Source organism: Pyrus communis, chromosome 10 (genome assembly GCF_041283825.1).
Source record: "Pyrus communis isolate YQ-2024b chromosome 10, ASM4128382v1, whole genome shotgun sequence".
Classification (NCBI taxonomy): Eukaryota; Viridiplantae; Streptophyta; class Magnoliopsida; order Rosales; family Rosaceae; genus Pyrus; species Pyrus communis.
Genome location: NC_142574.1, coordinates 3,626,638 through 3,634,827, shown reverse-complemented (window position 1 = coordinate 3,634,827; position 8,190 = coordinate 3,626,638). Strand labels below are relative to the sequence as shown.

The 8,190-nt window shown below is 38.5% G+C and overlaps 1 long non-coding RNA gene across 1 annotated transcript; it reads right to left on the bottom strand.

The window, feature by feature from the left end:
- Positions 1-201: 201 nt before the first annotated feature.
- Positions 202-6,799, bottom strand: LOC148693390 (uncharacterized). Its single transcript, XR_015952768.1, has 2 exons — positions 6,567-6,799; positions 202-887 (listed from the first exon to the last, which is right to left on the bottom strand). It is a non-coding gene; the product is annotated as an uncharacterized LOC148693390 (long non-coding RNA).
- Between the last annotated feature and the right edge of the window lie 1,391 nt (positions 6,800-8,190).

Sequence of the window (8,190 nt, the reverse complement as noted above, 5' to 3'; positions counted from 1 at the left end):
AACAAAACATTCACTAATTTCATGTGAAATGGCAGAAAAGAACACACATATATAGCAGTTACGAAATTCAAATATCTTTGACTTGTTTCATGTGAACATACAAAGAAGATGGTTACATAAAGTAAAATATAACTGAAACAATTTACGACACATGTACTAAATTTCATGTCCGCTCAAGCGCTCACGTGATGTTGGTAATAATTTAGGGAACAAATTGTTCTTCATTTTTTCAGGGAACAAATATTACACACTCTATGACATAGTTGCAATAATTTTATAGTGATCTTTACAATTACATAATAATCTTAGATTATATCTTTGTAGTCTTACATTAATAATTAATCTCTATGCTAAATCTCGGTGTAGTTCAAGGCTAACCAGTGACAAAGGCTCGATATAGAGCAAAACCAACTAGTCTGCTTAGTGTGCTTTATGGTACCTATACTAACCGACGGTTTATGTATATGTCCAAATACATAAGCTTTGACATCACCTTAAAGCCATCCAAACATCCGGAATTAATTGGAGAGAACTACATAAGATAATATACAAAATAACCATAAAATGAGAGCTAATTTCTCAAATTAGGGTGTTTACAAATTAGTTAACTGTATGTTAACATTCCAAGGCGAAAGAGCCAATGCCATTGACCTAATTGGAAGAAGAGCAGACAATTATATGCTGCAAGGGATTCGCCACTTTGTTTCCACCGGCATGCTTGAAAAAATCCAGCCGGGGAGTGTAAAAGGCCATGGCAAACGCACAGAATGTTTACCTGGTCATCTCTGGTTTAAAGAATCCCTTCAATCTATATCCTGCCTGCTCCGAAGGAAAGACATGTTTTGATGATCTTATATGAGAAGGCAGTGTCTCAACATTTCCTACTCCTGCAAAGAATTTACACAAGTCAAAATCTTTGAAGAAAGTTAAATATTGTCAAAGCAAGTTAAATACGTTTATTGAATTTTCTGATTTGAATTGTAATGTATTTCATATCTTAGAAAGCCTTATGGGAAGGCATATTTATACACAATACAAAGAAAGCTTCGGATGCAAAAGCACACATGCAGCAACCTCCCTGCTGTCCATGAGTCAGCAATCACATGCACAACCTTGTTGTCTTGCTGTCTTTCCTTTCCAGATTCAGCAATAACATGCACCCATGCTTGCCATGCTGTCTGTAACAGCACACATGCTTGCCGTGCTGTCTGTAACAGCACACATGCTTCTTCCCTTTCCAGATTCAGCAATAACATGCACCCATGCTTGCCATGCTGTCTGTAACAGCACACATGCTTGCCGTGCTGTCTGTAACAGCACACATGCTTCTTTCCTTTCCAGATTCAGTAATAACATGCACCCCTTTCCAGATTCAGCAATAACATGCACCCATGCTTGCCATGCTGTCTGTAACAGCACACATGCTTGCCGTGCTGTCTTTAACAGCACACATGCTTCTTCCCTTTCCAGATTCAGCAATAACATGCACCCATGCTTGCCATGCTGTCTGTAACAGCACACATGCTTGTCGTGCTATCTGTAACAGCACACATGCTTCTTCCAATACTCCCCCTCAAGCTGGATCCAGTAGGTTGATGGATCCAAGCTTGGAGAGGAGTCTTTGAAACTGATGAGAAGCCAGAGGTTTGGTGAATATATCAGCCAGCTGATCGAAGCTTTTTACATAATGTGTCTGAATCACCTGCGACTGTACTTGTTCACGGACATAGTGACAGTCGACTTCAATATGCTTCGTCCTCTCGTGAAAGACGGGGTTTGATGCTATGTGCATGGCAGCCTAGTTGTCACAAAATAAGGTCATTGGTTGAGCTGTGAACACACCTAAGTCACATAAAAGTCCTTTTAGCCATATCAGCTCACACGCGGTTGAGGCCATTGCACGATATTCAGCTTCAGAACTTGATCTAGCGATGACAGTTTGTTTCTTGCTCTTCCACGTGACCAGGTTTCCACCAACAAAGGTACAATAACCAGTGGTGGACTTGCGATCGATTGCGTTTCCTGCCCAATCAACATCACAGTACCCCATGATTTGAGTGTTGTCATTCTTTGCCATGAGGATGCCACGACCAACAGACCCTTTTAAGTAACGTAAGATTCTTTTGACAAGGTTTAGATGCTCGATGGTGGGAGAGTGCATGAACTGACTGGCAATACTTACTGAATGTGAGATGTCTGGTCTGGTGATCGTTAGGTAGATCAGCTTGCCGACAAGCCTCTGATATAAGCTGATATCCGAGAGTGGCGTGCCTCCCAAGTCAAGCTTGAGCTTGCTATCAAGAGGGGTAAGTGCAGGCTTGGCATCACTCATATTGGCATCTTTAAGTAGGTCCATGACGTACTTTCGTTGATTAAGAAATAGTCCCTTGTAAGAAGATGCCATTTCGATTCCAAGAAAATACTTCAACACCCCAAGATCTTTAACCGCAAATTGTTGTTGAAGTGACTGTTTAAGTGTGGTGATTTCAGCAGCATTATCACCTGTAATTATTAAGTCATCCACATATATCAACACAACTAATTTGCTTGCAGCTCTTGTGCGAACAAATAATGATGAATCTGCATTACTCCTTTTGAAACCAATGCTATGAAGAACGGTACTTAGTTTTGCATACCAAGCACGTGGTGATTGCTTCAGTCCATAAATTGACTTATGTAACTTACACACCAAATTAGGCTCTTGGCTTTGAGGGTGTCCTGGTGGCAATCTCATATAGACTTCTTCTTCAAGATCACCATGTAGAAAGGCGTTCTTCACGTCCATTTGATACATAGACCAACCTTTATTGACGGCAACAAACAATAGAACCCTTACTGAGTTCATTTTTGCAACAGGAGCAAATGTTTCCTTGTAATCGACCTCAAATGTTTGAGTGAATCCTCGAGCCACCAGCCTGGCTTTATGCCTCTCAATCGAACCATCAGAATTAAACTTGATCTTATAGATCCACTTACAGCCCACTGTCTTTTTTCCTTGTGAAAGTTTGGTGATGCTCCAGGTTTTGTGTTGGTCTAGTGTTTTGAGTTCATCTCTCATTGCTTCTTTCCACACAACTTGATTATTAGCCTCATAAAAGTTTTGAGGCTCACTGTGACTTGAAATGTTGTTAAGAAAGGCAGCATGAGATGGAGTTACCTTTTGATACGACACGCAATTTGAAATTGGATGCCTCGATTTATATGTGACAAAATCTTGAAACCTTGTGGGAGGTTGTCTATCACGCCGAGGATTGCGTCGAGGTACTAGGAGGTTTGTCTCATCCTCGTTCAAATTGTCATCCACACTTTGAGGATTTTCTATGTTGCCGTTGTCATCATCATGCACCGAGTCATCATCATGCACAAAATTATCAGGATGAGTACCTTCATTATTGACTTCAATGGGAGGTGTGGAAGTACAGATTCTTGGTAGAGGAATTAGGTCTAAGATGCACTCCCCCTGACTTATGGCTTCATGTGATTTGCTGAAAAAAGGGTTAGCTTCATGGAATCGTACATCTTTAGATACAATTATTTTTCTTAGTTGAGGATCATAGCACTTATATCCTTTTTGTGTTGATGAATAACCAAGAAAAATACATTTGAGAGCTCTAGGGTCCAACTTATCTCGATGGTGTGACTGTATATGAACAAAACAGACAGAGCCAAAGACTCTAAGATGTGAAAGGTCGATTTTTCTTCCTTTCATGACTTCAAGTGGAGATTTAAACCCCAAGACTCGGCTAGGAAGTCTATTGATGATGTACACAGCCGCCATGACTCCTTGTGACCAAAATCTCTTTGGTACGTTCATTTGTAACATTAATGCTCTCGTTTTTTCCAGAATGTCACGATTTTTCCTTTCAGCTACACCATTTTGTTGAGGTGTGCCGACACAACTTGTTTGATGCATGATACCATGCTTGCTCAAATATAATGACATGATATGGGACATATATTCGGTGCCATTGTCAGATCTTAAGGTTTGAATTTGAGAGGAAAAATGGTTCTTAACAAGATTGTGAAAATCCTTAAAAACTTCAATCACTTCACTCTTAGACTTTAAAAGGTACAACCATGTGGCTCTAGAGAAATCATCGACAAAAGTTACAAAATACTTATAACCATCAAAAGATTCAAACGTTGGTCCCCATACATCTGAGTGAACTAGTTCGAAAACTTTACTAGTCCTAGATAAGGATGAGGTAAAAGACAATCTGGTGGCTTTAGACAAATGACATGTTTCACACGAAATTAAATCATTCCCTAAGTTTGGAAACAAGGAAGACAAAACAGGTTGGGAAGGATAAGCTAAACGTTGATGCCACAATTGACTATCTTGGGATGGACTAGACTTGGCTTGAAATCCTCTGGGACTGTTTTTTGATATGTAATAGAGGCCATCTAGGTAAAACCCTTCACCAATCGTCTTCTTGGTGAGGCAATCCTGAAAAATGACATTGTGAGGAGAGAAAATGGCCAAACAATTTAAGGTATTGGTGATTTTTCCCACAAATAGAAGTTGAAATGGAAAAGAAGGAACAAATAAGGCTACTGACTCAATTTTGTCCGATATTAAGTTGATATTTCCCTTCCCTAAAACCTTAGAACTCTTACCATTGGCAGTTGAGAGTTGAGACTTGAGACGGTTTTGAAAATTTTTCAAACTTGTGAAACTTAGAAACATGGTTGGTCATATGATCTGTGGCACCCGAATCAACAATCCACAAATCATGCATCATATTTACATTAAGAGCAGTTTTAAAAGCAGTCATGATACCTTGCATGTCATCTTGGGCCATGTGTTGTGTTTCTGTTAGAAATCCAGCAAACTTGCCTAGCAAAGCTGTTGAATTTCCATCTTCAAAGCCGACCGTTTGGTCACTCTTAATCCTTTCTTTCTTGCTTTGAAGATACACTGCAAACTCATTTATGAGTGCAGCTGGATTTGCAGTGAAGCTCTTAAGTGCATCAGACCTATGAGAGGTTGAGGTAGTTGCATTGTTGGCTCTATGTGGTGCACGGTTCAGTCTTTGTGAGCCCTTGTTATCCTTCATGAACTCTGGCTTTAATTCTGGATGTAAAATCCAGCATGTCTCCTTAACGTGACCAGTATAGTTGTAGTGTTGGCACTTTAAGTGTGGATTCTTCACTTTGTATTTTCTTTCGTTGGGTAGATAAGCCCTTGCTTCAGTTACACTGGTCTTTGTGCCAGTGTTCATGACTTTCCTTCGTACTTCTTCACGTTGGATTGTTGCACATACGCTGGTGAAGGAAGGTAGTTCGGGGTTCATGAGTATGTGGCTTCGTAGGTCTTCGTATCCTGAATCGAGACTTGACAAGAGTTGGAATATCTTGTCTTCTTCTGCCCTTTTCAGTAGTAAAGACGCCTCAGTTGTGTGAGGCCGATACATTTCCAACTCATTCCACATGCTCTTCATGCTGCCTAAAAGTTGAACAAAGGGCTTTCCTTCTTGTTGTACGTTGGAAATGTTCTTCTTCAATTGAAACACACGTGCAGCATTGTTCTAGCTGCCATACATCTCCTTGACTGTCTCCCATAGTTTGAATGATGATTCAGAATAACTGAATATTTCAGCTAGTTTACGTTCCATGGAATTTAGGAGCCATGACATAACTAGCTGATCCTTGCAAAGCCAGATTTCATAAGTTGGTGAAGAAACATCAGGAACTTCAATGCTTCCATTTATGAACCCTAGTTTGGACCTTCCACCTAGGGCAAGACTCACTGCTCTCGACCAAGGTAAGTAATTAAACTCATTTAACAAGACCGAGCTTAATCTTTGATTTGGATTGACATCCACCTCAGACACGGTTGAGGGGGAAGGTATCTGGGAATTTTCATCTCCAAACGAATAAGAATTCTCTTCCGTCATGTCGGAGATGGAATACGATCAGCTGGAAGAAATGCAGAATCAGGTTATTTTTCCTGCTCTGATACCATATTGAATTTTCTTATTTGAATTGTAATGTATTTCATATCTTAGAAAGCCTTATGGGAAGGCATATTTATACACAATACAAAGAAAGCTTCGGATGCAAAAGCACACATGCAGCAACCTCCCTGCTGTCCATGAGTCAGCAATCACATGCACAACCTTGCTGTCTTGCTGTCTTTCCTTTTCAGATTCAGCAATAACATGCACCCATGCTTGCCATGCTGTCTGTAACAGCACACATGCTTGCCGTGCTGTCTGTAACAGCACACATGCTTCTTCCCTTTCCAGATTCAGCAATAACATGCACCCATGCTTGCCATGCTGTCTGTAACAGCACACATGCTTGCCGTGCTGTCTGTAACAGCACACATGCTTCTTCCAATAACGTTATACTAATCTTCTTCTACAACAAGCGTTTGAAACATCCTAACGGGTCAAAATAACCAAAAGACCGATATTTGATGGACAAAGGATGAGTTGAAAAAGAATTTGAGACAGAACAACAGATTCAATCAATAAGATGTCAAAAGAAATTAGTCATTTGACAAATTTAATAAAAATTGAAATGAAAATTAATCAAGCAACTAACAAGTAATGAATATATACCTTCTTCCTTTTACATCCTCTCTTCGGTCCATTTTCTCCCATGCCACTCATTTCTATAGTAAAGTAATAACAAGTTCCATCTAGTTTTTTCAAGTCCCTCTCAATCTCAATAGTACTATTCACTTCCCACTTTCTTCTCCTCACCTTCTTCCTCCCTCTAAACTATAAAAACCCACTCTCAGCTTGTAAGTTGGTAACCATGATCGAATGAGAAAACTAATTGTGAAGAATATATCTATCACTCTATGTATTCATAAAGAAAGGTGGGAGGTACTTATAGAAAGTTGGACGATAAAACCTATGTTGGGTGTTCACTTGTTTCACGTGAACATACAAGGAAGGCGGTCGGTGGTTACACAAAAGTAAAAGCTAATCAAAACACTGTATGTCCACGTATTAATTACCTTGTCAGTTCACGTGATGGTGGTTATAAAGTTGGTTTAGCCACAAACAAAACATTCGCCAGTTTCACATGAAATGGCAGAGAATATCACACATATATATCAACTACAAAATTCCAATATCTTTCACTTGTTTCACGTGAACATACAGAGAAGGTAGACGATTATTGCATAAAGTAAAATATAACTGAAACAATTTACGACATACATATTAAATTTCATGTCCGCTAAAGCACCCAAGTGATGTTGGTAATAAAGTTGGGTTAGCCACAGACAAAATGTTCATCAACTTCGCGTGAAATGACTGATGATGTCTCACATGCACATAACCGTTACAAAATTCAAAGAGAACTATTATTGACACTCTAAAAATTCTAATTGTGCAATCGTTATAAAAGTAATTTTATTTCTAATTTCAAAAAGTTTAATGTGCACAATTAGTATATTTTTCTAAAAGTCGCTGAACATGTAGGTGAATGGCTAACAGCTGGTCCCTCGGGGCAGAGGGACAATAACTTGGGTTTCAAGCTCAGTCTTTCAATTTATCAACTGTTGGTTATTAATGGTCCAGATCAAACTCTCCTTTTTTGGCAATCTTTTGAATTTGATCTAATTGATCAAATATTTTTTTTTTTTTCAAATCCAACTATAAGTCACGGCTCAAATTTAAATCCAAAAACAGTCAAAATAATAAAATAAATTATGTTTTATATTTCCTAAGTTAATATACATTGTTAAAATATTTAGTCCATTGCCACTTACAATCTGGTCGATTGTTCCTCATTTTTTAGGGAACAAATATTACATACTAAATGACATAATACCAATAATTTTCACTGTGTTTAGAATATAGTGATCTTTACAACTACATAATAATTCAAGATAATATCTTTGTAGTCTTACATTAATAATTAATAACTATGCTAAATGTCGGATATAGCGCAAGGCCAACCAGCTACAAAGGCTCGATGTAGAGCAAACAAACAAATTATAAGGAGACCAGAAGTCTGCTTGATGTGCTTTATGGTACCTATACTAAACAATAGTTTGTCTATATGTCCAAATACATAAGCTTTGACATCACCTTAAAGCCATCCAAACATCCACAGTTAAATTGGAGAGGACTATATATAAGATAATATACAAAATAACCCATAAAATTAGAGCTAATTGCTCAAATTAGGGTGTTTACATATTAGTTAACTATATGTTAACATTCCAAG